At 39.3% G+C, this 27,887-nt stretch overlaps 1 protein-coding gene across 1 annotated transcript in view; it reads left to right on the top strand.

Annotated features, from left to right (window-relative positions):
- Nucleotides 1–23: 23 nt before the first annotated feature.
- LOC138749030 (myocardin-related transcription factor A-like) overlaps nucleotides 24–27,887 on the top strand; it is a 158,484-nt gene continuing 130,620 nt past the window's right edge. The window contains exon 1 of the mRNA XM_069910060.1: nucleotides 24–98. The gene's annotated coding sequence lies outside the window, so the exon portion shown is untranslated. The remainder of the gene's footprint in view (nucleotides 99–27,887) is intronic.

The following is a 27,887-nucleotide window of genomic DNA, read 5'->3' on the forward strand; positions in this document are numbered from 1 at the left end:
TTTCTACTTTCTTCCTCCAGTGTGGTGATCACATTGATCTGGATTTGACGGTTATTGAATCCAGCCATACTGCAGTTGCTGAATTGACACAAATCGAGGTATTAGTCACCGCTTTTTCTATTAACCTATTTTTAAAAAAAAAAATCAGATTGAATCAAACAAAGGCTTATTTTAAAATTATATTGATCCAGAGTTTACTGTTTAGTTGTGCTTTGAATTGATTCCATAATTCTCATTTTGAAAGATGTTCATAAAATGGAAGAGTTGTCAAATCTTTCCTCCTTTCCTTTTTTTTTTTTTTTTTTTTTTTTTAAATTTTTTATTTTTCACACCATAAATCACAATAGCCATGATATACACTTTTTCTTTATCTTTCCTCCTTTCCCTTGGCATTGCTTTGCATCTGAGCTCTCCCTCCCAGTGTGGGTTAACTTGTGCAACTGTCAGTAGGAAACTAGGACAGTGTATTAATAAACTAGTGGGCTGAGACATGTAGGAGGAACTGTTCCTACCTCTGCTACATGTGCAATTGGAGCAGTCAGGGCAGCCCGGCAACATGGGACTGGGAGAGAGAAGGTTGCTGCAGAGTTGCAAGTTTTGACAGCTTAACTGTGTACTTATGCTCATGGATTGATGGGGTGTTTTACTGGAGCATACCTTCCCAAAATAGGTGTAAATTGGGAATTCGAGAGAGGAACTTGGGGAAAATACAAACACTTGCAGAAGTGGTGCTGAGCAATTTGGATTTAAAGGTTGGAACATGTTGACCGAGGTAGTTTTAATTTTGAAAAGTTTCCAGGATTTTGGGAAGATTCATTAGATTCTAGAATACTGAATTTCACGTGTTTATGTGGGAGGGAGGCAGAAAACTCCAAGCTAGTTAGCTTAATGTCTTGGAAAACAGAACCTGTTATTCACGGTGTTAAAGGACAATTAGAAAAAATAAATCAAAGTAATGAGGCAAAATCAACCAATTTAATCTTCCTCTGAAGAAATAATGTTTTGGTAAAAAGACTGCTTCAAGTTAAGTTTGTCATCGGATTGTACAAGTACAACCCGATGAAACAGCATTCTCTGGACCTCGATGCAAGACGCAGACACAAACAGATATAACACACATACAGACAAATAATACATATGCAGGACAAGTATTCATGTGCACAAATATTTTTTCCTATATATCAGAGTCCTGGATGGTTAGTAGCTGAAAGATGCTGTGTTTGGGGTGGAAGGGGTCCTCAGTGATTTTGTGCGCCCTCTTCGGACAACGATCTTGGAAGATCATGTCAATGAGGGACACTCCACTGATTCTCTGCTGCTCTTGTGGTCCTGTGGATTGACCTCCAGATGGCATTTGCTGGGTATATGTTGAATATTACAGCTAATGGGTTGGGAGGTGGCATATTGGCATGGATGGAAGATGGGCTGGTCAATTAAATTTTTTAAATTAAAAAAAAAATTAGACGTACAACACAGTAACAAGCCATTTCGGCCCATAAGTCTGTGCTGCCCAATTTACATGCAATTAACCTACAACCCCCGGTACGTTTTGAATACAGGCATCGAGCTAACCACTACGCTAATTGTTTTGCCCCATTGGAAACGTACATTGGCCTTTCCCTGGATGTCAAGCGACAAGAGGGATTGGTGCTGGGGCTTTGGCTTTTCATAAATGATTTGCTAATGACATAAACACAAGAAAATTGATTATGAAGGGAATGAGGAGGCTATAAAAAGATGTGATGGAATCATAATTTATTGTCGTGAAGACATCCCAAAATTTGTTGTTTTACAGTAGCTTTGCGTCTGCAAAATTGATATAAATGACATTAAAAAAAAAATTAGTGCAAAATAAGAGAAAGCGAGGCTGTGCCTGTGGGTCATTGTTCATTCAGGAATCTGATGGCGGAGGGGAAGAAGCTGGCCTTGTGCCGCTGGGTGCTAGTCTTCGGGCTCCTGCACCTCCTTTCCGATGGCAGCAGTGAGAAGAGGGCATGGCTTGGGTGGTGGGGATCCTTGAGGACAGGCTGGGTAAGTGGGCAAAGATCTGGCAAATAGAGTAGAATGAAGGAAGATATTAAATTGTACATTTTAGCATGAAAAATATAAAAGGCGAATTTGCAAAATGAGGAAAGATTACAAGATGTAGAGGTACTGGTGGGTCCGTGTGCTTTGTAAAAGCCTGAAATGTGAGGGTTGCAAGTAATTAGGTAACCAAAACACTTACCTCCTGCAAATCGCAGTGAAGACAGGAATAGGAAGAATGGCTTAATTCAGCTCCTATGTGGTTTAAGATCAAACTTCAGCCATGTAGGCCATGTGAGATTGCATGTAGAACAGTATTTAATGAAGAATAACAATGCATTGGATGCAGTTGAGACTGCTTATTAATGGCTTGTTATTAGAATGGCTGGTTGCTTTTTGCAAACTACCTGGGTTTGTCTGATGAATGTATAAAAATAAATGCTGGAGGAACTCGGTAGGTTTCTCTGTGTCCATAGGAGGTAAATATTTTGGGCCTAATCCCTACGTCAAGGTAGGAGAAAAAGGATATTTGGAGGAGTCATGTGATGGAGTAGTGGCCAGTAGGAGAATAGCAGCCCTCTTCAGAAAAGAAGCAAAAGGTAAAGAAAAAGCAAAGCCCCAACACACAAACCACAACAAATAAAAAATAAAAGTGTGGAGGAAATGGCACAAAGAAAGAAAAGCCAAAAACAATGGGAAGAAAAACGCCAGAAGAGAAAGGTGAGAAGGCCTTACCTGTACAAAGAAGCAGGGACCCGCCGTGGAAAGAGGAGCCCACTCCCTGAGGTCAGTGGAAACCCCGCAGGGTCACGACCCACCGAGTGCAGGACTACAAAGTTGGCTCACTGTCCAAACAGAGGTCCGCAACCGCGCATGCGTGATGTGCACGACAAAGACAACACCGACGGGAGGGGGTACCAGCTGTGGAGTGGAACTCCTTGAACAGCTGAGAAAGACCCGACAGCAGGGCTCCCAACAGGAAGATACAGAAAATAACGGGAACGGGAAGGAGGAGAATGAAAAAAGGAAATCAGAGACACAACAGATGACCAGCCCAGAGGAAGAGGACCAACATCAAGACACCATTAAAAAAAACCCAACAAACTGAGACAAACAGCCCAACAAGAAAGTCAGAAGAGACACAGATACAAGGAAAAGAAGACACAAACCCTAGAGCAGACACAGAAGAAGGAGAACATCAAGCTCTGCACAGAGAAATAGAAGATAAAGGGAATGGACTGTACATAGAAAAAAAAATGTTTCAAGAATATAGGGAAGCAGTAAAAGAATGGCAGACACGAGAATTTAATGAAATAAAAAGAAGAATAAAAGGTACAGAAGAAAAAAAGAGTAGATTAGAGATGGTCATGACAGAAATAGGGAAAAGAGTAGACAAGGTGGAAGAATGAGAAACATCCATAGAAATGGAAGTGGATGACTTAAAACAAAAATTGGAAGAAACTGATAAAGTTAAAGAAACACAGGAGTTGTTAGCTCAGAAGATGGATATAATGGAAAACTATAATAGGAGAAACAATATAAAGATAGTGGGCCTTAAGGAAGATAAAGAAGGCAAAAGAATGGATCCCCAGGGTCCTAGGAATGCCAGAAATACAGGAAGGAATGGAAATAGAAAGGACACACAGAATATTAGCCCCAAAACCACAGCGACAACAAAATCCAAGATCCATTCTAGTAAAATTCCTGAGATGTACGACGAGAAAATATATTGGAGAAGGCAATGAAAAAAATGAGAGAAGTCAAAAAGCCACTGGAATACAAAGGTCAAAAAAATTTTTTCTACCCAGACATAAGTTTTGAGCTCCTGAAGAAGAGGAAGGAGTTTAACGCAGCAAAATCGATCCTATGGAAGAAAGGCTATAAATTTATGTTAAGATATCCAGCGGTGCTTAAAATAGTTATCCTGGGGCAGCAAAGCAGACTGTTCTCGGATCCGGAGAAAGCACGAGAATTTGCAGAATGCCTGGAAGACAGAAAGAGAGATGAGATGTAACAAGTACAAGAATGACGACAAACTTCACAAAGAAGAAAAATAATGTATAAATAAGAACTAAGAAGGGGAAGAAAAGGGAAGAAAGGAAGTAAGGGGGAATTAAGAGGGTGAGCTTTTTTATATGTGAAGATAAAAGTCTTTTCTGGGGGAGGCTGGGAGGGAGAGAATAACAGTTACTGTGAAATCAGTTGACGCTTGCAAGCGGGTTCTCAATCCAAATGGAGAGGGGAGTTGTGGTTGCCTGGCAAAGGACAAAGGGGCAACTCAGAGAGGGGAGGGACATTTGGGGTTAAGGGAATTTTAGATGTGGGAATAGTGGAAATATTTTGTTTTAGAAGTGTTGTCTTACATTGTGTTCAAAAAAAGAAAACAAATGGGTAAGGAGGAAAGGTGGTGATGAGGAAGCGGAAATGAGAGGTAAACAAAGTATGAAATGGCCATGTAGAACTATATGACTATAAATATTAACGGAATACATAACCAAATCAAAAGAAAGAGGCTGTTAAATTTACTGAAGAAAGAAAAAAATTAAAGAGAGACTGGGTAGGGCATGTAATGGCAGCATCATATAATTCAAAAGCCAGAGGAGTAGCTATATTAATCAATAAAAATGTACCAATCAAAATAGAGGAGGAAATAATAGATCCAGCGGGAGGTATGTAATGATAAAGTGTCAGATATATTTAGAATTTTGGAATTTGCTCAATGTATATGCACCTAATGAAGAGGATGAAAAATTTATGCAAGATATCTTTTTGAAGATTGCAGATACGCAGGGGAATATACTGATAGAAGGGGACTTTAACCTTAATTTGGACTCAAAGATGGACAAAACTGGACAAAAGACTAGCAGAAAGAACAAAGTAACCAAATTTATGGTTAAATTGATGCAGGAAATGCAACTTTTAGATATATGGAGGAGACAACATCCACCCAAAGGAGAAGGAATATTCATTATTCGGGTAGACATAAAACATACTCAAGGATAGACCTGTTCCTGTTGTCAGCCCACATCCAAGGGAGAGTTAGAAAAACGGAATATAAAGCTGGATTGTTATTGGATCACTCACCTCTGTTATTGGCAATAGAGATGGAAGGCATCCCACCGAGAATGTATAGATGGAGATTAAACTCCATGCTACTTAAATGAGGATTTTAGAGAATTCATTGAGCGACAAATTAAAATGTACTTTGAAATAAATACGGAATCAGTGAAAAATAAATTTATACTATGGGATGCAATGAAAGCGTTCATTAGAGGGCAGATAAAAAGTTATGTAACTAAGATGAAGAAGGACTACAATCGGGAAATGGATCAGCTGGAAAGGGAAATAGCAAGTACAGAAAAAGAATCAGCAACGAGGGAAGATACAACAAAAAGAAGAGAATTGGCGGACAAAAAATAAAATATGAAACACTATAAACATACAAGGTGGAGAAGAACATAATGAAGACAAAACAGAAGTATTATGAGCTAGGCCAAAAAACGCACAAAATACTAGCTTGGCAGCTTAAGACAGAACAAGCTAAAAGAACGGTATTGGCATCAAGGAAAAAAGACAAACAAATTACATATAACCCAACGGAGATCAATGAAAACTTCAAGGAATTCTATGAGCAATTATATCGAACTGAGAACGAAGGGAAAGAAGACAAAATAGATGAGTTTCTAGCTAAAATTGAACTACTGAAATTGCAAGGAGGAGCAAAATAAATTAATAAAATCAGTTGAAATTGAGGAAATACAGGATATATTAAAAAATACCGAACAATAAAACGCCGGGAGAAGACTCCCAATAGAATTCTATAAAACATTTAAAGACTTATTAATTCCTCCTCTCCTGGAAGTAATGAACCAGATTGAAGAAACACAAAACATGCCAGATTCATGCAAGACAGCAATAATTACAGTGATACCAAAGACTGGGAAAGATCCACTAATACCAGCATCGTATAGACCAATATCTCTACTCAACACAGATTATAAGATAATAGCTAAACTATTAGCAAACAGATTGGCTGACTGTGTACCAAAAATAGTAAAACTAGATCAAACTGGATTTAATAAGAAAAGACGAACAACGGACAATATCTGTAAGTTCATTAACTTAATCCATGCAGTACAAGGAAACAAGATGCCAACAGTGGCAGTTGGTTGCCTTAGACGCCGAGAAAGCTTTTGACAGAGTAGAATGGAATTATTTATTCAAAATACTACAGAGGTTCAACCTACCAGAGGAATATATTAATTGGATTATAGCATTATATAAGGGACCATTGGCGAAAGTGACAGTAAATGGATATATATCAAACCAATTTATATTAAGCAGGTCAACTAGGCAGGGATGTCCACTATCTCCCTCACTGTTCGCGTTAGCTATAGTACCCTTGGCAGAACTGGTAAGAACAGTTAAGAGATGATAAAAATAAAAGAGAAGGAATATAAAATCAGTCTATTTTCAGATGACATCATAGTATACTTAACAGAACCAGAATTATCAATAAAAGAATTACATTAGAAATTGAAGGAATATGGAGAAGTATTGGGGTACAAGATCAATGCAAATAAAAGTGAAGCGATGCAAATGAATAATGCGGATTTCACAAAGTTTAAGAAAGAATCACCATTTAGCTGGCAAACACAAGCAATCCGATACCTAGGTATTCAGCTAGATAATAATCTAGGCCATCTATACAAACTAAATTATCAGCCATTAATGAAGAAATTACAAGACGACTTAGAACATTGGAAAGATTTGCCACTAACACTGATAGGAAGGGTAAATTGCATTAAAATGAATATGTTCCCAAGGATACAATACCTATTCCAATTGTTACCAATTCACCTAACAGAGAATTTCTTCAAGGAGCTAAAGTAAATAATAAGGAAATTCTTATGGAAGGGGGGGAAACCGAGGAGAGCACTAGATAAATTAACATAATGGTACAAACGAGGGGGCTTACAGCTATCAAACTTTACGAATTATTATAGAGCAGCACAATTAAGATACCTATCAGATTTTTATCAAATAAGGGAAAAACTAGATTGGACCAGATTAGAGCAAGATAAAATAGGTGAGAAGGTACCTGAACATATACTATATAAGTGGGATGAAAAGCTGGTGCAACATGGGAATTCACCCGTACTGCACCATCTGCTCAACATTTGGAAGAAGATTCACATAGAAAGGAAAACAAATTATCAACTACCAAAATGAATATTGATGCAAAATCAACTAATCCCTTTCTCAATAGATAACCTTTTCTTTAGAGAATGGGAGAGAAAAGGGATCAAAAGAATAGAAAATTGTTTTTCGGGAAATAAATTATTATCTTTTGAACAAATGAAGTACAAATATGGTATAACTCACGGTACAATGTTTGCATACCGCCAACTGAAAACCTACTTGAAGGACAAATTGGGAAGCAGGCTGAGGTAACCAGAAGGAAGCAATTTTGAATATTTGATTACAGACACAATGATAATTAAAAGATTTATAACAAACATGTACATCAAACTGCAAGAGAAAGAGAACGAGGAAACAAGCTGGTTTTAGCAAAAAAATGTATTATGTCAACCTGGAAATTGGAAGATAGCCTGAGAATACAGCAATGGTACATAAAAATGAGTAAATGTATTCCATTAGAAAAAATAACATCTAATTTAAGAAATAACATCATAGTATTCGAACAAATTTGGGAAGCGTATATGGAACACAACAGAAGTCCTACAGTGGACCTCCACCCCTAAAATGATAGAATGAGAAGACGAGATGAACTGACCCAGTGTGTAAAAGTAGATGACACAATTTTCTTGTTTATTTTCACTGTGTGATGACATTGTTTAATGTATTGTATTTGTTGAACGTTTAGTGGGTGGGGAGGGGGTGGGATGAGGGAGGGAAGGGAGGGGGAAAAAGGGGAGAAAATGATTTTTGGTCGGTATGGTTCATAGTCTGAAAAATAAAAAATTTAAAAAAAAGAACAGTATTTACATCATCAGCAAGGAAAGGATCATTTGAGGCATCTTCAGGATTTGTTGAATTTGGGGAACAGCAAATTAATTCAAAAGAAAACCAGTCATCAAAAAAAAATAATAATTTAACTTCCACTGATACTTGGTGGGACATTCCAATTTTGTACCACTGTAACTATTACAGGGGAAGACAATAAATTAATGTTCACCGACCCTCGATCAGGGAAGGAATTAAGTGGCCATCTCCTGTATTAACATTCACTGAAAACAAAGTTCAGTACATGTCTGCTTTGTCATATAATATTCAGCTGTTTGTGAATCTAATGAGTCCTTTCTCAACGCTGTAGTGTACTTTGGGTGTCCTTCATGTTCGGACCTGGTACTTAAGTATTCAAAGGGGCTCTGTTCCAGATGTACTTCCATTGTATGTATTTCAGAAGCTACCTGTCTCCACTCAAAATGTTGAATTTTAAGTCGGCATTTATGGAAAGTAGAGCTAATTTATTGTTGTATTTACATTTTAAAAACTTTACTGTACTGTTAAATGTGGGAATAGGAGAAATAGATTCTCCAGCTTGTATTGAATAAAGAAGATAGGAGAAAAAGCAGGCAGCACCTGAATAAAAGAAATGGCGGGGGAGGAGTACAGAGCAACAGACAAAAGGTGATAATTGTATATGGAGAAGAGGCCAGAGGAAAGGAAAGGTTACACAATAGGGGAATGCAGAGCTGGGATGCTGGGGTAAAGGAGACCAGGGGAAGAGAGATAGCTAAAAGAATGGAGACTTGGTTTTTTTTGGGGGGGGGGGGTCTAACAGAAACCAGAGAAGCTGATAATAATGCCATCAGTCAGAAGCATTGTGTCTGGTCAGTTTAGAAGTGTGAGAGGTGGGTTTTTTTTTGAAGTATACAAGATCTTGTGGGCTCATTGACAGTAGAATGTGGAGAGAATGTTTCTGCTCGATGGAGAAAACCCATCGAGCAGAAACATCCCAGGGGAGGAGTCACGTGATGGAGTAGTGGCCGGACGGTGAACTCCAGCCCTCTCCAGAAAAGTCGGGAAAAACGAGAGAAAGTACAGAGGCACAGAAATACAAGTTAAAGAAAAGTGAATATAAAGGTGGAAAGAAGATGGAGACAAAAGGAGAAAAATCAAAATCAACGGAAAGAAGAGAGGAAGAGAAGACAACGGAGGAAAAAGGTGAAGGCCTTACCTGTCCGAAGAGGCCCGCTGTGGAGAGAAGACCCCACTACCTCAGGTCGGTAGAAAGAGAACTACAACAATGGCTCACAGAGCCGAGTAAAAGTGCGCAACCGCGCATGCGCGAGGAGTCGCGCATGCGCGATGCGCATACAAAAAAACACACCGACGGGAGGGGGGACCAGCTGGGGAGTCGATCTCCACAGCCGGCAACGACAGCTGCAGAACACCTGCAGCAAGAAGACACCACAGAAGACAATGGAAACAAGAAAGAAGAGGAGGAAAGGGCAGCAAAGAAACAACAGATGGTCAACCTAGAGGAAGAAGAAGAGGAAGAGGAAGAGTACAGGGAAATAGAAGAAGAAAAGATAGGCAAGGTAAAGGAGGTACTTGCTCTTGTTAGAGGATACATGGAGTCATTTAAAGAATGGCAAACACAGGAATTCAATGATTTAAGAAGAAGAATAAACAACACAGAAAAGAAAATAAATAAAATGGATATGACCTTAACAGAAATGGGGAAAAAAATGGACAAGATGGAAGAACGGGCAATAGCAGCAGAAATGGAGGTAGAAGACTTAAAAAAGAAATTGGAGGAATCTAATAAAAAAACTAAAGAGACACAAGAATTACTAGCCCAAAAAATAGATATAATGGAAAATTATAACAGAAGAAATAACATAAAGATAGTGGGCCTTAAGGAAGATGTAGAAGGCAAGAATATGAGGGAGTTTATAAAAGAATGGATCCCTAAGGCCCTAGGATGTCCAGAACTACAGCAAGAAATGGAAATAGAAAGGGCACATAGAGCATTGGCCCCTAAACCACAACCACAACAAAAACCAAGATCTATTGTAGTAAAATTCCTAAGATATACTACAAGAGAAAAGGTGCTGGAGAAGACAATGGAAAAAGTAAGAGAGGGCAACAAACCACTGGAGTATAAAGGGCAAAAAATCTTCATTTATCCAGATATAAGCTTTGAACTCCTAAAGAAGAGAAAAGAGTTCAATGCAGCAAAAGCGATTTTATGGAAGAAAGGATATAAATTTACACTGAAGCATCCTGCGGTATTGAAAATATTTATTCCAGGACAACAAAACAGACTATTCTCGGATCCAGAAGAAGCACGAAAATTTGCAGAACAATTACAAAAATAGACTGAGGGATGAAGACGGGTAATGAGAGCAAAAATTATCACGATTGATATGTATGTGGGTAAAGACAAAAATAGACTGAGGGATGAAGACGGGTAAGGAGGGTAAAAATGACCACGATTGATATGTATGCGGGTAAAGAGGTATAAGAGTGAATAGAGACAACGGGCATATGTGAAAGTATCTGTAATTAGAGGAAAACATAGAAAGTATAGACAAGAATTAATAAGGGAAGGTAATGGAATAGAGAGAATAAGGAGGGAACTAAAAGAGTGACCTTTGTGACATATAAAAAACGAAATCTTTTCTGGGGGGGGCTGGGTGGGGGGAAAAGAGCGGTCACTGCAAAATCAGTTGACGCTTGCGAGTGGATTCGCAAATCCAAATGGAGAGGGGAGATGTGGTTGTCCGACAAGGGATAAAGGGCAACTCAGGAGGGGAAGGGGAGATTGGGGATAAAGAAGATAGAAATAGGAGAATAAGGAAAATGTTGGATGTTGTAGGAATGTTGTCTGGTAAAGAGTTGAAAATAAGAAAACAGAAATGGAAAAGGAGGAAAGGTAATGATGGAAAAACGGAAAGAGAAGATAAACAAAATATAAAATGGCTACGCTGAACTATATGACTCTAAATATTAATGGAATACATAACCAAATTAAAAGGAAGAAACTACTAAATTTACTGAAAAAGGAAAAAATAGATATAGCATTTGTCCAAGAAACACATTTAACTGAATTGGAGCACAAGAAATTAAAGAGAGATTGGGTAGGACATGTAACAGCAGCATCGTATAATTCAAAAGCAAGAGGAGTGGCTATATTAATTAGCAAAAATGTGCCATTTAAAATAGAAGAGGAAATAATAGATCCAGCAGGGAGATATGTTATGATAAAATGTCAGATATATTCAGAGCTTTGGAATCTACTTAATATATATTCACCTAACGAAGAAGATCAAAAGTTTATGCAAGATATCTTTTTGAAGGTAGCTAATACGCAAGGGAACATACTAATAGGAGGGGATTTCAATCTGAATTTGGATCCAAATATGGATAAAACGGGGAAAAAAATTAACAGGAAGAACAAAGTAACCAAATTTATAATTAAATCAATGCAAGAAATGAAACTTGTGGACATATGGAGGAAACAAAACCCAAAAGAAAAGGAATACTCATACTACTCGACTAGACATAAAACATACTCAAGGATAGACCTATTCCTGTTATCAGCCCACATACAAGGGAGAGTTAGGAAAACGGAATATAAAGCTAGACTATTATCGGACCACTCACCCCTGTTATTGGCAATAGAGCTAGAAGACATCCCTCCAAGAATGTATAGATGGAGATTAAACCCCATGCTACTTAAAAGACAGGATTTTAGAGAATTTATTGAAAAACAATTAAAAATGTACTTTGAAGTAAATACGGAATCAGTGGAAGATAAGTTTATACTATGGGACGCAATGAAAGCATTCATTAGAGGGCAAATAATAAGTTATGCAACCAAGATGAAGAAGGACTATAATCAGGAAACAGAGCAGTTGGAAAGGGAAATAATAAACATAGAAAAAAAATTAGCAATAAAGGAAGATACAACCAAAAGAAGAGAATTGGCGGATAAAAAAATAAAATATGAAACATTACAAACATATAAGGTGGAGAAGAATATAATGAAGACAAAACAGAAATATTATGAACTAGGGGAAAAAACACACAAAATCCTAGCATGGCAGCTTAAGACAGAGCAAACTAAGAAAACGGTATTGGCAACAAGGAAAAAAGACAAACAAATTACATATAATCCAAAAGAAATTAAGGAAAACTTCAGAGAATTCTATGAACAATTATACCGAACCGAAAACGAAGGGAAAGAAGGGAAAATAGATGAATTTTTGACTAAAATTGAACTACCAAAACTACAAATAGAGGAACAAAATAAATTAACAGAACCATTTGGAACAGTAGAAATACAAGAGATAATAAAAAATTTACCAAATAATAAGACACCAGGAGAGGATGGACTCCCAATAGAATTCTACAAAACATTTAAAGACCTAATAATACCGCCCCTCCTGGATGTAATCAACCAGATTGATGAGACACAAAACTTACCAGATTCATGTAAAACAGCAATAATTACAGTGATACTAAAACAAGGGAAAGATCCACTCTCACCAGCGTCATATAGACCAATATCTTTGCTAAACACAGATTATAAGATAATAGCTAAACTATTAGCGAACAGATTAGCAGAACAGGTACCGAAAATGGTAAATTTAGACCAAACTGGATTTATCAAAAAAAGACGCACAACAGACAATATTTGTAAATTTATTAACTTAATTCATGCAGTAGAAGGAAATAAAGCACCGGCAGTAGCAGTTGCTTTAGACGCAGAGAAGGCCTTCGACAGAGTAGAATGGAATTACTTGTTCAAAGTATTGCAAAAATTCAGTTTACCGGAGAAGTATATTAATTGGATTAAAGCATTATATAAGGGACCGTTAGCGAAAGTGACAGTAAATGGACATGTATCAAAGCAATTTAACTTAAGCAGGTCAACGCGGCAGGGATGCCCACTATCACCATTATTGTTTGCGCTAGCTATAGAACCACTAGCAGAATCGATAAGAAGAGATAATAATATAAAAGGAATAAAAATAAAAGACAGGGAATATAAAATCAGTCTGTTTGCGGATGATGTGATAGTGTACTTAACAGAACCAGAACTATCAATAAAAGAACTATATAAGAAATTGAAGGAATATGGAGAAGTGTCGGGATACAAGATAAACGTAAATAAAAGTGAAGCAATGCCTATGAATAACGCGGATTTCTCAAAATTTAAGGAGGAATCCCCATTCAGATGGCAAACGCAGGCAATAAGATACCTAGGTGTGCAAATAAACAAAAATCTAGGCCAATTATATAAACTCAATTACAATCCACTAATGAAAAAACTACAGGACGATTTAGAGCATTGGAAAGAGCTACCACTAACACTGATAGGAAGGATAAACTGTATTAAAATGAACATTTTTCCAAGGATACTATACTTATTTCAGGCATTGCCAATACAACTGACAGAAAAATTCTTCAAAGAGTTAAAGAAAATAATAAGGAGATTTTTATGGAGAGGGGGGAAACCGAGGATAGCACTAGACAAATTAACAGAATGGTATAAACAAGGAGGCTTACAATTGCCAAACTTCAAAAATTATTATAGAGCCGCACAATTAAGGTACCTATCAGATTTTTATCAAACAAGGGAAAAACCAGACTGGACGAGACTAGAATTAGATAAAATAGGGGAAAAGATACCTGAACACATATTATATAAATGGGACGAAAAATTGGTACAACATAGAACTTCTCCAGTATTACACCATCTCCTCAATATATGGAAGAAGATACATGTAGAAAGAAATAAAATAAATTACCAAATACCAAAACTAATATTGACGCAAAATAAGCTACTCCCTTTTACAATAGACAACCTTGCCTTTAGAAAATGGGAAAAAAAAGGGATTAAAAGAATAGAAAATTGTTTTTCAGGAAGTAGATTCTTATCCTTTGAACAAATGAGAGATAAGTACAATATAACGGGAGATACAGCGCTGGCATATTACCAACTGAGATCCTACTTGAAAGATAAATTAGGAAGCAACTTGAGTTTACCAGAGGGAAGTAACCTTGAATATGTGATTACAGATACAATGTTAATCAAAAGATTTATAAAAAATATGTATATTAAACTGCAAGAAAAGGAAAATGAGGAAACAAATGGTAAAACTAAACAAAAATGGGAACAAGATTTAAATATAAAGATAAAAAAGGAAACATGGGAGAAGTTATGCTCTGGAACGATGAGAAATACAATAAATACGAGGCTGCGTATGATACAATATAATTGGTTACACAGACTATACATTACACCGCAAAAGTTAAATAAATGGGACCCAACAGTATCTGATAGATGTTTTCGATGTAAAAAAGAAAGGGGAACAACAATTCATGCAATCTGGACATGTGAGAGAGTAGAAAAATTTTGGGATGATCTCAATCAGATATTAAATAAAATAACAGAAAACAATATACCAAAGAATCCAGAGATCTTTCTCCTAAGTAACATAAAAAATAAAGAATTTGGAATTGACTTGGAGGATGCACAAAAAAGATTTGTTAAGATAGCCCTAGCTGTAGCAAAAAAATGTATTATGTCAACCTGGAAATTGGAAGATAATTTGAAAATACAACAATGGTATATAGAAATGAATAAATGTATTCCATTAGAAAAAATAACATATAGTTTAAGAAATAATATTGAAATATTCGAACAAGTATGGGAGCCTTACATTAAATACAATAGCGAAAACCTACCGGGAACAAACATTACCTAAGTTGATGGAAGGAGAAGAGAAGAAAAAAATGGACTCAGTAGAATTTCTGGTGTATTTTTGTTGAATGACAACATTGTCTAACTGAATTAATGCAACCTAGATTGTATAACTAAAATGGATGAGAGGGGGGAGGGATGGGGGGGTGGCTTGGGAGGAGGGAGGGGGGAGGGAGAAAAAGTCACTGTAAATGTGTGGAAAAGAAAAAGTGTATATCATGGCTATTGTGATTTATGGTGTGAAAAATAAAAAATTTAAAAAAAGAGCAGAAACATCCTCTGTTCTCGTTTATAAATACATACATATATATATACAGACACACACACACACACACACATATATATATACACACACACATATATATATACACACACACATATATATATATACACACACACACATATATATATACACACACACATATATATATATACACACACACATATATATATACACACACACACACACACACACACACATATATACATATACATATATATATATATATAAATAAATAAAAATTGCCTGTTTGAGATATTTCTTTAGTAGTTAACAATCTTTTGAACTCCTCAAAGGGCACAAAACAAAAAAAATGATCATTTTATTTAAGCTTAGAGGTACGTTCTTTAGCAAAAGTGTGAAGGGTTTAAAGGGCTATGTAGAAGTGCAAAGTTGAGATTATAATTGGGTCACTCATGATCTTATTGAGTCGAATAGTGGGTTCAAAAGGCTAACTGGCATCCCACTCCAAGCTTGAATGTTGGCTTACACGTTTCTTGCAGTTCTTTGAGTTTAGGCTAAAAAATTTCGCTTGTGAGGATGAAAATCCTTGCAAAGCAAATGGACTTTTTTGTCCTCGAACCATGTCAGGTAGAAAAAAGGTTTGGAATGCCAGAGTTGAAGGAAGGGCTGCTCTCAGGCCCTTTCTAGATGTTTAACAGCTGACTCATGCTTATCCACAGAACAACCATTGACTGGGCATCCAGTCTACCGCCAAGATAACCAGTCTTCAACCAAGAATGATAAATTGTTTTGTATTGAATATGGGCTATAAAGTTCATGTTTTTGACCTTGTTCGTTTAATTCTCTCTATTCTGTAAATTCCACTTGTTCAATTTTTGATAGAGATTGCTTCTTCCACATCTCTTTAATTACCCTCAGATGAATTGTAAAGCAAGTAGGGTCTGATTTGAAGCAGGGCTCATCATTGCAAAGGGCAATTGATTTATGTTTATTTTCTCAATAATCATTATAAATGGACGCGCAAACTATTGATTGTTTCTAGAGAACAAATGGATATTTGTTGCTCAATCTGAAAAGTGTAGTAGACCATTTCTTTGGCTTCATCCATCTTGTTTTGTTTAGCAGGTGTTATTGGCTTGTCAACATATCATTTGGGTGTGGTTTGTGCCATTGATAATTCCCTTGCACCTCTTCTATGTCGTGTTTAGGCTCCTCCTGTAAAAGTTAGCACTTTCACCAAGTATTTGGTCTCCTACTATCACATCGATGCAATCACAGAGAAGGCTCGACAGCAGCTACACTTTGTGAGGTGTCTGAGGAGATTTGGTATGTCACCGAAGACTCTCAAACTTCTACAGGTGTACCGTTGAGAGCATTCTGGCTGGTTGAGTGATTGCCTGTTATGGAGGTGCCAACTCTCAGATCAAGAATAAACTCGAGGGTTGTTCACTCAGCCGACTTTATCATGGGCACTGGGCTTCATTCCATCGAGGACATCTACACGAGGCAGTGTCTTTAAAAAAAAAGCAGCCTCTATCCTCAAAGATCTTCACCACCCAGGCCATGCCCTCTTCACTCTGTGACCATCGGGGAAAAAAAATACAGGAGTCTAAATACGAGCGCACAACGGCACAAGGACAGCTCCTTCCCGCTGCCATCAGATTCCTGAATAATTAATAAAGTGCTTCTTGCACTACTTTAAAAAATTTATAGTAATGTTGTAAGATGGTTATAATATGAATGTTTTCACTGTGACGCTGTCGCAAAAACACTGAATTTCCTGACAATAAATCCTGATCCTGATTCTGATCACTTTTTGGCTTGTCAAATTAAAGGCCTTTTGTATGAATACAACATTGGAACTATGAAAATTGGCAAGGAGTATGAAGGAAATGTGTTAAATATAAATGCTATTACAGTTCCAGTGACATGGTTTGAATCCAGCACTGTCTAAGGAGTTTCCTCGTGACTAAGGAGTCTCCTCGTGACCTGCGTAGGTTTTCTCCCATCCTCCAAAGCGTACGGGGTTGGTAGGTTATTGGGTGTAATTGGGCTGCAGGGGTTTCATGGGTCAGAAAGGTCTTTGTTATCATTCAAATTTAATTTAAAAAAGTGTATAGTAATGTAACAGGCCAATTCGGGCCTATGAGCTCATGCTGCCCAAATTACACCAAATTTACCTACAATCCTCGTACATTTTGAACTGTGAGAGGAAACTGAAGCCCCTGGAGAAAACCCCTGCAGATACGTGGAGAATGTATAAACGCCTTACAGACTGCACAGAATTTGAACCCTGGTCCTGATTGCTGGCGCTGTAAAGGCGTTGCGCTAACTGTTTTGCCAACTGTGCCACCCTTAATGGCTTTTAAAGCATTGACTTAGATCTGGCTTTCAAGCGTTGTGAAAGTCTATAAGTAAAGACATTGTTTTGCAGTTTTGATTTTGGTGGGGGTGGGGGTGGGGGTGGGGGGGGGGGTGTAAAGGATTAACTTGTGACAATAACCCAGTTTTTGAAGTCCCTGAGTCTCTTTCGTCAAACAACATACCTGAATTTGCCACTCCTGTTTACAGACATGCAAATAACTGACCTCAAATGCACAATTCTGTGAATAAATAACATGGTTCATTTTACTCGGAATAAAGAACTGATAAACTCATAAAGACAATGTTTCTATTTCACTTTCCTCCGATGTCAGCCGTTCCTCTGGTCTCTGGCTCAATACCCATCATTTTCAAATGAGTTACGATGGTAATAATGTGGATTCGATTGGGACCTGTGCATGTAATTAAGAATTGAAATTCTGACTAATTATCAATCTCTTTTCTTTCCCTTCCTCTTGACCTGGAAGTGCAGAAGCCAATTTAGTGTCACTCCCCAGTCTTAAACTGAGAATGATGAATTGTTTTGTATTGAGAATGAGCTATAAATTTGATGCTTTCAATCTTCTTCATTTAATCCCTCTGCCAAGAGACAGTGAGTGATATAAAGCTGGATTACTGAAGCTCATTGTAAATTACAGTAACAAACTGGTCTTGTCAGCAGCAGGACAGCATTCCTCTCATCCTGAGACCAGCATTTTTTAGCCTGAATATTCATACATCTGGTGTTTTTTTTATTCTAGGGCTTGAACTTTTCTGTTTGACTTTATCTTCAAATGCTTTTTATTCCCTTTTCGAATACTTTGAGTACTTCTGAATTCAGCAGATTTGGGTAACCCACCACTCCCCCCAACCAAATTTTGGTTGTTTTACATCAAACAAAGAATCAGTCCAGGCCCTTCAGCCCATAATATGGTGCAAACTGATATATACCTATCCCCCAAAAAACCTCCCTACCTCCTAACCTTTCTCTCTCATTCATGTGCCTGTCCAAGAATCTCTTAAATGCCCTCAATGTTCCAGCCTCCACCACCACTCTTGGTAATGCATTCCAGGCATCCACAACTCTATATATTTAAAAAAAAAAACAACTTGCCCCTGATGCCCCCCCTAAACTTTCCTCCCTTCACTTTGTACAGATGTCCTCTGGAGTTTGCTACTCCCACCCTGAGTAAAAGGTGCGGGCTGTCCACCTTGTGTGTGCCTCTCAGGATCTAGTAGACCTTGAAGTCCCCTCTCATCCTTATTTTCTAACTGCCAGTTACATGGGCTGTGTTGACCTGCACCCTCTAAAGAACATTCCTCTGTTTTCTTCATTCCTTTTCAACTTAAAACTTTTTCTTTCTTCATTCCAGAGAAGGGTCATTGACTTGAACCTTTTCTTTTCCCATGGATGCTACCTGACCCACTGTGTAGTTTCAGGATTTTCTGTCTTTGCTCAAAAGCTTGAATGGTGTTAATGTCTGAACAATTTTTGTCACTGTATGCAGTCACTTTTTTATTGGGGGGGGGAAAGGCAGGTTGGTGGAGATTAACCTATCACCAGATCAGCTGTGATCTCATTGAATGGTGGAGCAGGCTCTATGGGCTGGATAGCCGACTCCTGCTCCTCTCTTGTGTTCTTATCCATTTGGCTTCCAATTAATTCAGCAGGAACTGTCATTGAGATTCTGAAATTGGTGGGCCAGTGGTGGATGGATCCTGCCACAGTTATCCACACAGGACTGGCGTGAGTCAGTTTACCTCCATTACAGCATTCGAGGCATGTGATCAGACCTGGGGAATGGACTGGGTTCACAGATGATTACGTACTGTTTTTTCTGTTTATCATTTACAGCATCATTTCTCCTTCACCTACCAGGGGGTCAGGTAGAAGGTCATTCACCCTGCTTTGTATTGCAGCATTTGGTTTGTGGAGTAACAACCACTGAAAGGAATCCAGACCCACAGCAAACAATGAGTCATGCAACCAGTTGGACTGATTGGTGCTGGTATTCCCAAAGCTTACCTTCAGCTAAATTTGAAAAACTTCCTTAGAGTGAGGTGACCCTAGATAAGATAAATACTTTTCAAGCAATGTAAAACTCTTGAAACTTTTTGACTTTTTAAAAAAAAAAAGATGCATATTACTATATTAAATGAACCATATAATGATGTTCATGTCATTTCACTTGTATTGAAGTTAGAATGTTCAAGGACAAATAGTAGGCTGTGCAAGGAAACTTGAGACTAAGAATTTCTGAAGAGTTTTGGAGTCTTGACACAAAACATTAACTCTCCATTTTCATCCAGAGATGTTGCATGACCGGAGTTCCTCCAGCCACTCATTTTCTGATTTGAAGGAAAAAAATTGACACGGATTATATAGTTGATATTGCTAAAATACTTTGTTCTGCAATACTGCTGATCATTTAATGCCATTGAAGGGTGATGAGGCCTTGCTGGCAATACTTTTTGCTGCATTGGTTCGTGTCAACCAGCTGTGGTCTGCTGCCTGGATCTATGCTCAAAAAAAGTGGTGTGTACACATCGGCAGATGGGCTTGGGTACCTTGCAGGTCATGGAAAGCTCTGCCCAAAAAGCTGGCTTCATAGACTGAGTTCATTGATTCTTTTTAAATGCATGCATTGATTGCAGGAAAGTTGCGATGTCGTGGATGAACGAGTAAGGGGAGGCCATCTCTCTGGTACAAATAAACAACAGGAATGGTTTTTGGACTGGAACGTTGGGGGAAAAAATTTAACGTCATTACTGCCTGTGAGGTCGTTCACACTGGGCACCTTCTTATTAGGCTGCAAGTGCCCAAGCGCAACATCCAGTAGAGTGGGGGGCTGTCAGCGGAATTTCCGGTACGATTTGCGCCGCAGTCTTCCTCCAAAAAGTTGTAGGGGTCCTTGCAGGATAAATCGTGGTGTGGGAAATGACTCCCAAGTTCCTGCACGTTCCTTTTTAGACTGCCCGTGTAGTGGCCAAATTCCTTGATTGTGGCATTACATGCCTGCAGTCTAAAAACTTAAAGGAGTGATTAATCCAAGAATTTGTAGGTAATTTCCTCCCTGAAATTGTATAATTCCACAAGGTTCTCAAGGCAGTGATCAGTTGTTCTGCCAGTGGTTCATTGGATAAAATAGTAGAAATAATATGGATATCCTTTTTTCCAACAAGAAAAGTGACATAGATTAATGTCTGTGTGCATATTAGATGATAAATGAGCTGATTATTCACAAGTTAAATTTATTTGATGCATTTAGGCTGCACATGCTACATGATAGTATTGAGAACAGGCCAGTGGGAATCTCAAGGTGGAGATTCTCCACCCTTATGATGGAAAACTTACCCTCATAAATGCTCCCCATCCGGCTCCAAGGCGCTGACTCCATTCCCGCTCTGAGGTAGTGTCAGCATGGAGCGCAGTGCTCCATCACGCATCACGAGTGTACTGCCGCTGCGAGGGGCGGGCTGATGATATCGCGAAGATGCTGTCAGCCGGCGACCCATCTCGCTTCTCTCACTCCCACTCACCCCTCTTCCTCCATGACCCAGGGGCAGCTGGGAGAGCCATCAGGGGGTAGCCAGGGTGGATTATGACAGCCCTGCTGGCCATCTGGCACCTCACTGGGCTGCTGTTCAATACGCTGCAGAGCAATGGCTGTCTCCCCTACCCATTATCCCCCACGCAGCTGGAACTGTTTTAGGAAGCGCAGAGTGGTTCCAGCTGTGTGGGGAATTGTGGATAGAGAAAATGGCCATTGTCCTGCTGCTTATTTATGACGGGCAGTGTTATGGCAACAGTCACCCTGCCTACATCGGCTCCAGATTACGCACAGAGGCACCACTCTGCATATAAGCAGCGCTGGAGCAGCCTTTTAGGGCCGCTCCCTAAAGAGGTAGTTTAAAATTTTTATCCATGTTTGAAGCTGGCCTCAAAGAGGAGGCCCAGCATGAACACACCTTATCATCAATGAACAATGTACTCTCAAACTGAAACTGTTTTGAACTATCTTGTATTACGGATTTTTGAGCTGGAAGGGCTAGTGTTTGTGTCGTTGTTTGTTGTGCCTTTGTTTTGGCGCAGAGCCACAGTGATCAATGACATTGTGACTTGGTTTGTGTTGCCGAGAATGACAATCATATACATATACCTGTTCAAACATGGGCAGGTCAAGAGTTCCAAACCTCTACCCTCAGGTAGAGGTTTAACCTTGGAAGCCTTGCCTTTATCTGACAATTTGCACTTCAGGGAAATGAGTTGTTTGTGTAACTTTCACAGGTACCTGTTATTAAAGACATACCCTCTTTCAAGCTGCCCCACCTTTCTGATGGAGACTGACAACCCTTCCTCAGAGGGAATCCTATTTAATAGTTTTAGTTCCTGTAATTATTGCAGCTTTTCCCTTTGGGGCTTCCATAGGTTTGCGAGAGCAGAGGTGATTGTTGGACTTGTTGGGCACAGAAATTGAGAGAGATGTTGGAAATTGTTCCTTTCACTGTGTGTTGTGTTCTGATTCTGTAGCAGCAGCCAGTCATTAAATAATGCCTTCAACAGCCTTGTCACAAATTGATTCACGTACAACTAATTTAAAAACGTGAAAACAGCATTCTGGCATTTGGCCTAAAATAAAAGAACAGACTCCAGTGTGAATTCTTTTGTTAGAGCAAGATTTCCTTCCACAGACCTACTCATCAATATAATTTGGTTTTAAACTTTCGAAGGCTGGTGTCCATGCATCCTGCAGGATGTTTGAGCTGAGTCACTAATTTTGTTGGTGGCTGAGGGAAGCATTACTGGTGGTCAGAACTTGTGAAATGTGGCAGGGTATTTCAGGAACAAAATCCACCAACTAATTTCATAAAGACCTCCTCTGTCAGCCCTTCCTTCTTTCTCCTCTTGCTCATTCAACCACAATATGATGTGGTTTTAGCATTGTGTCTGACATGACAGATCATTTCATTAAGGTGAGCCAGGGTAGGTGGTGGCATTGGGTGACAGTCAGACTTCACTGAATGAAATAAGGGGCAGGTGGTCTTCCCATTTGTGTTCACATCTCTTCCCTTGCCATTGATTTCTTCTTTCCATGCACACATCAATTTTAGTAGTCTTTATCAAAAACAAATTATAAAACAAACAGCACTCTGAGACTAACTTCAATTCACTGTCGCATTTTATCCTTTGTTGATGGCCAGACATGCAATTTTGATTAAATGGAAAGATAGTACTCCACCTATACATTCACAAAGGCTAAGGGATATTATGTCTTGTTTAAATATGGGGGAAAAATTTAGATATGCTATCATTGATTCAAATATTAAATTTCAAACGATATGGGCCTTGTTCATGGACCACTGTCAGAACCTTGAGTTTGTGTGGATTTGGAATTTTGGCATGGTGCTGTCCCTCTCCAACACTGTGCTACTTGGATTTTTAATGTTGCTTCGGGGAAGGGGGGGTTTAGAAATTATTTATTTTATGTTTTATTGCATCATTTAGATTGTGTTTTGAACTTGTACATACCATCATTATTGTAACTTTCCTAATCCTGTAGGACATTTCATAATTGTTCAAATTTTTAATTATAAAAATATCAATAAAAATATTTTAAAAACTGCTGAAATTGTCCATGATGGATGCATAATTTAATACAGAACCACGTAAAGTTCAAAGCCAGATCATGATCAGAGATTCAGGAAGGGAATAATTTGAACTGGATGCTTACAGCTGGGCATGTTAGAGGTCAGAGTTGGGTATCTTGGAAGATTATAGAGGAGAGTGAAACACGATAGGCGACAGACGCTGTGATTGTTATAAACACACCAAAATGCTGGAGGAACTCAGCTAGCCTATTCAGCATCTAGAGGAGACAAAGATATATCACCGACGTTTCGGGCTTGAGCCCTTCAAGGAAAAGGCTGAAACGGAATATATCAGTCTCAAGAATTCAAACAATGGGGGAGGAATCCAGACCAACAAAAGGTTTTAATTGGATATGATAAGGGGCTAGTAGAATTTATCATGTCTGTGCAAAAGGAGACGGAATGGAGAGACAACAGGGGAAAGAAGGGTGGGGGGGGGGAGAGGTTAATGAAAGCCAGAGAAGTCATTCGGTTGGAGGGTGCCCAGTCAGAAGATGAGGTGTTGTTCCTCCAACTTGCAGGTGGTCTCAGTCTGGCCGTGCATGAGACCATGGACAGACATGTTGGCAAGGAAATGGAGTGTGGAATTGAAATGGGTGGCCACTGGGAGATCCACACTATTGTGGAGGACAAAATCAAGGTGCTCAATGAAGCAATCTCCCAGTCTGCGTGCAGTTTCCAATGTAGAGGAGACCACAGTGGGAGCACTGGATACAGTAGACAACCCCTGCAGATTCACAAGTGAAATGTGGCTTCACTTGAAAAATTATAGATATGCAGGTACTGAAGTGCGCAAGTAATAATGTGCCAGCACAGCTTTTCATTTGAGGTTCTGGAATTTCAAGACTCCAGATCCAACACAACCCGTGGTCAACTGGGTTGCAGTGTTCGCTGCTATTTTGTATTCTTCTGAGACCTGAACAACCTTGAACAAACAAAGATGGCATCAAGAGAGTTGCTGCCAAATTCTCTGGAAAGCTGAGACCCAGGCATTGATTTGCTTATCCCAGGCCAATACCTTGAGACCTAGTGACACTCAGTCAGTACTGTTGACTAGGCTGAAGTGCTCACAAATCTGAAGTCAAACTCCCAAAATGCCAACTACTGAGCTGTCACAGAAAGAGATTGCAAGAATGCAGGAATTGCTCAGCCTCATTGAGAAAATCCTCCTGGAGGATGACGTACATTCAGGGTGGTATTGAAGACCTTGACTCCATGCACAGAAGCCCTGCATCAATGGTGAATGGAGCTCAGAACATCGCAAATGACTGCCCCACTTGTCCTGTCAGTAACCTGCTCCATCATTTGCCTCCTCACCCCAACCCAAAAAACAGCAATGCATGCTAGTAAAAAAACATTGCTGAAGAAACTCAGCAGATTAAACTGTGAATTTTAAAATTTAGACATGGAGAACAGTAACAGGCCCTGGCTATCCAATTGACCAGTATGTTTTGAACAGTGGGAGGAAACTGGAGCCCTTGTAGGAAACCCATGCAGAACGTACAAACTCCGTACAGACAGCGCGGGATTCGATCCTGTGGTTGCTGGCACAGTAAAAGTGTTGTGCTGCCTTCGCAATGCAGTACCAAAGAGAATTAATACTCAAAATCATCTCTTGTCTCCTCTGGGAAGTGGTGAATAAAGTGTTAATTTTGCAAACTCTTAAGGCCAATTTGGCAGGCAGCTGTTTTCTTCCACATCCCCCAAAGGAATTACTGCATTGTGAGTGGGAGTCTTAAGTTGTATTTTAAGTTGTGATGAACTGAAGAGGTCCCTGATTCTCTGGCCACTCATTTGGCAGGTTAAACTGGTTTTGGAAATCAGTCTCTGAGAAACCAATTCTGGGATTTATATTTTTTTTGGGGGAGGGTGTGGTTGTGGGGAGAGGAACCAGAGTTAGCTTACCGGTTAGCTCAATGCTGTTACAGCACCAGTGACTGGGACTGGGGTCGAATCTGGCACTGTCTGTAAGGAGTTTGTACGTTCTCCCTGGGTCTGCATTCCTACTCTTCTTGGTCAATTGGGCTCATGGGCCAAAAGGGCCTGTTATTGTGCTGTATGTAAAAAAAAAAATTATTAAAAAAAAACCATGCTACGGATAAGATTCTGTTTTTTTTGGTCTGACATTGGGCAATACCTTGCCCTGTTTGCAGGTTGATAACATGTGAAATAATTCATTGCCATTCTGGTCTAAGTGGATTGGGGTTACTCTAGCTATGAGTAAATTTTGTGATAAAAGCTAGTGATTTCTGGGTGCCTCTTGCTTCATACCTTGGCAGAATCACCCAAGTGGGTGAGGAAAACCAAGTAAGCAAAACAGATATTTTGTGAGCAGTTGGTACTTTTGTGTTCAAAGAATTTTTAAAATGTTTTCATTTTTTACACTGTGAACCATATCAATCAAAATACATACAAACATTTCCTTCTTAAATATACACAGTGGCATTTTCTCCCCTTTTTTCTCACCGACCTTCCCTTCTCCCCCCCCCCCCCTTCCCAACCCCCTCCAAACTCATTAAACGGTGTTCAAAGAATTGAGGATGTTTTGCTACTTCTGCAATCAGCGGAAGTTTATCTTTGAAATGGGTTAGTGTAGTGGTACAACCTCCGTCGTGAGATGTACCACTTGTCTTGCACTCCAGTTCTGATCTAACATTTTATATGGAATATGAAACTTGTATTTATATAAAATATTGTAGATTTCCATTGCTTGCATTGTGCCCAGGGTATAGATATTGAGGTTTTCTTTGGAATAAAATTAAAACTGTATAGTTCTTGGTGAATGACTTGCATTCCTGTCAGGTTTTTGAATATTTTTAGAGATTTCTCCTCAGCTGAGTTGAACGATGAGCAGATAAAACAGTTCGGTGTATGTGATGCCACATATCACTTGGTCAAATGAAACAAAGCCCTGTATAAGTAAGATTGAATTCTGACCGTTAAGGGCTCTACTTCTAATGAATTGATTCATTCTTTTTCCCAGTGGAAGGTCCTTCATTGTTATGCAAGAACACAGAAAATATATGACTACACAAGATTTTCTTCTGCCTGCCATAAGACGTACGAAGAGTCATGATTAATACTGCCCAGTTCCCCTTACAATCAGAGATAGTGAGCGTGTATGGATTCGTTTCCAGTGCTTCTGCAGCTGCACGGACTCCTGTTCAATCCATCGGCCACCCGAGCTCCAGATCCATTCCTCTGATATGAGGAGGAAGCCTTTGGGAGCCCTTCTTCCCCTCGGCACCCTCTCAAATCCTGTTCCAAAACCTGGTCCCCATGAGCCAGTCTCTGGCAGCCTGTGTGGGTCCTTCAGCCATGGAGCCTCTCACGGGTTGGCTGCCGTGGACCAAAAGAGAAGCAGTAGTATGAAACTTCCACAGGAAATATAGGGTAATCTTCCCTCCCCCAGCATGTTTGTGTATCGCACTCAAGACCCCCCAGCATCTGTAGGCTTTCTTCTTTAATAATGAAACATGATCATTTCAGCTTGTGGAATGTGAAATAATTTTGGGTTTGTGCCAAATGCAAGTGGATGGCTGGTTGGAGCTGCTTTGGTCTGGGTCACTGTGTTTTACCTGGCTTTGGAAAGTGTTACCAAATATCAAGCTGAACCAAAAATACAAGATGTATTGTGACTCCAAACAAATAAACCAAGACTGGCATTGTTGGCAGCCCCTGAGTTCAAAAAGGTTTTCTGTGGCAGTGAGCCAGAGGTTTGGGAAGGAAACTTTGGGCACACTCAGGAATTTACCAGCAGTGAAATTCCACCATTGTTGCTTTTACATTATTGACGTGATTCTACGGGAAGTGTACGTGAAAACAGCCAAGGACATTCATAATTTCTGGGCATTGGGAGAAATATTAAAAAACTGGCAGTACAGTCAGTTGAAGTTAATTTGTGTTCTACCATTTTCCCACAACTATTGTTGGAACTTCAGTTGAATTGCATGCTGGGAGGCATAGATAAGATGTACAGCCAGCATCCTTTTCCCAAAGGACATCAGTAAAAGGTTAGGGGAGGAAAGTTTAGGTGATGGAATGCATTGCCAGGAGTGGTGTGGAGGCTGGAACATTAGGGACATTTAAAACCAGTGTGAAATAGTTAGTGTAGCAGTTAGTGGTTCAAATCCCGTGCTGTCTGTAAGGAGTGTGTATATTCTCCCCATGTCTGCGTGGGTTTTCTCTGGGTGCTCCAGTTTCCTCTCGCCCTCCAAAACGTACCGGGGCTGTAGGTTAATTGGGGTATTTGGGTGGCACAGGCTCATGAGCCAGAAGGGCCTTGTTACCAAGCTGTATATCTAAATTTAAATTTGGAATTACTTTTAAACAGGCACAAGGATGCAAGAAAAATAGAGGGACGTTTTAGTTTGTTGAGTAGGATAATATATTGCAGGTCAGCACAAGATTGTGGGCCGAAGAGCTGTTACTGTTCATGTTCACTTAACTGGTGTCCAACGGCAGTTGTTCCCGACGGTATAATTGCTGCACAGGAGCGTTCACCAGGGAGGTTAGGCCTGATCTCTCAATGTAAAAATAAAACTTGTTTGTGCAGTGCATTTGGGATCTCTGGACATCTTGTGCAGACTGTGGTGGTTAATACAGAGTGACGTATCGAGAAATCCTCAGTTACACCAGCCTTAGTGTCTGAAGATGAGGTGGAATTCACAGCAGTAGAATAATGTGAAACGCCGTTCCCGTCCCTCCTGGCAGCTTTTCAAACTACTTTTGCCTCCTTTCAATTCTGTTGTAGGAGGTCTCTGACCTGGAAATTTGACTTTCTCTTCCCACACGTACAGCATTTTCTGCTTTTTTTTTTGGATTTCCAGCATCTACAGGATCTTTGATTATTTTTCAAGGAAT

Source organism: Narcine bancroftii, chromosome 13, assembly GCF_036971445.1.
Source record: "Narcine bancroftii isolate sNarBan1 chromosome 13, sNarBan1.hap1, whole genome shotgun sequence".
Classification (NCBI taxonomy): Eukaryota; Metazoa; Chordata; class Chondrichthyes; order Torpediniformes; family Narcinidae; genus Narcine; species Narcine bancroftii.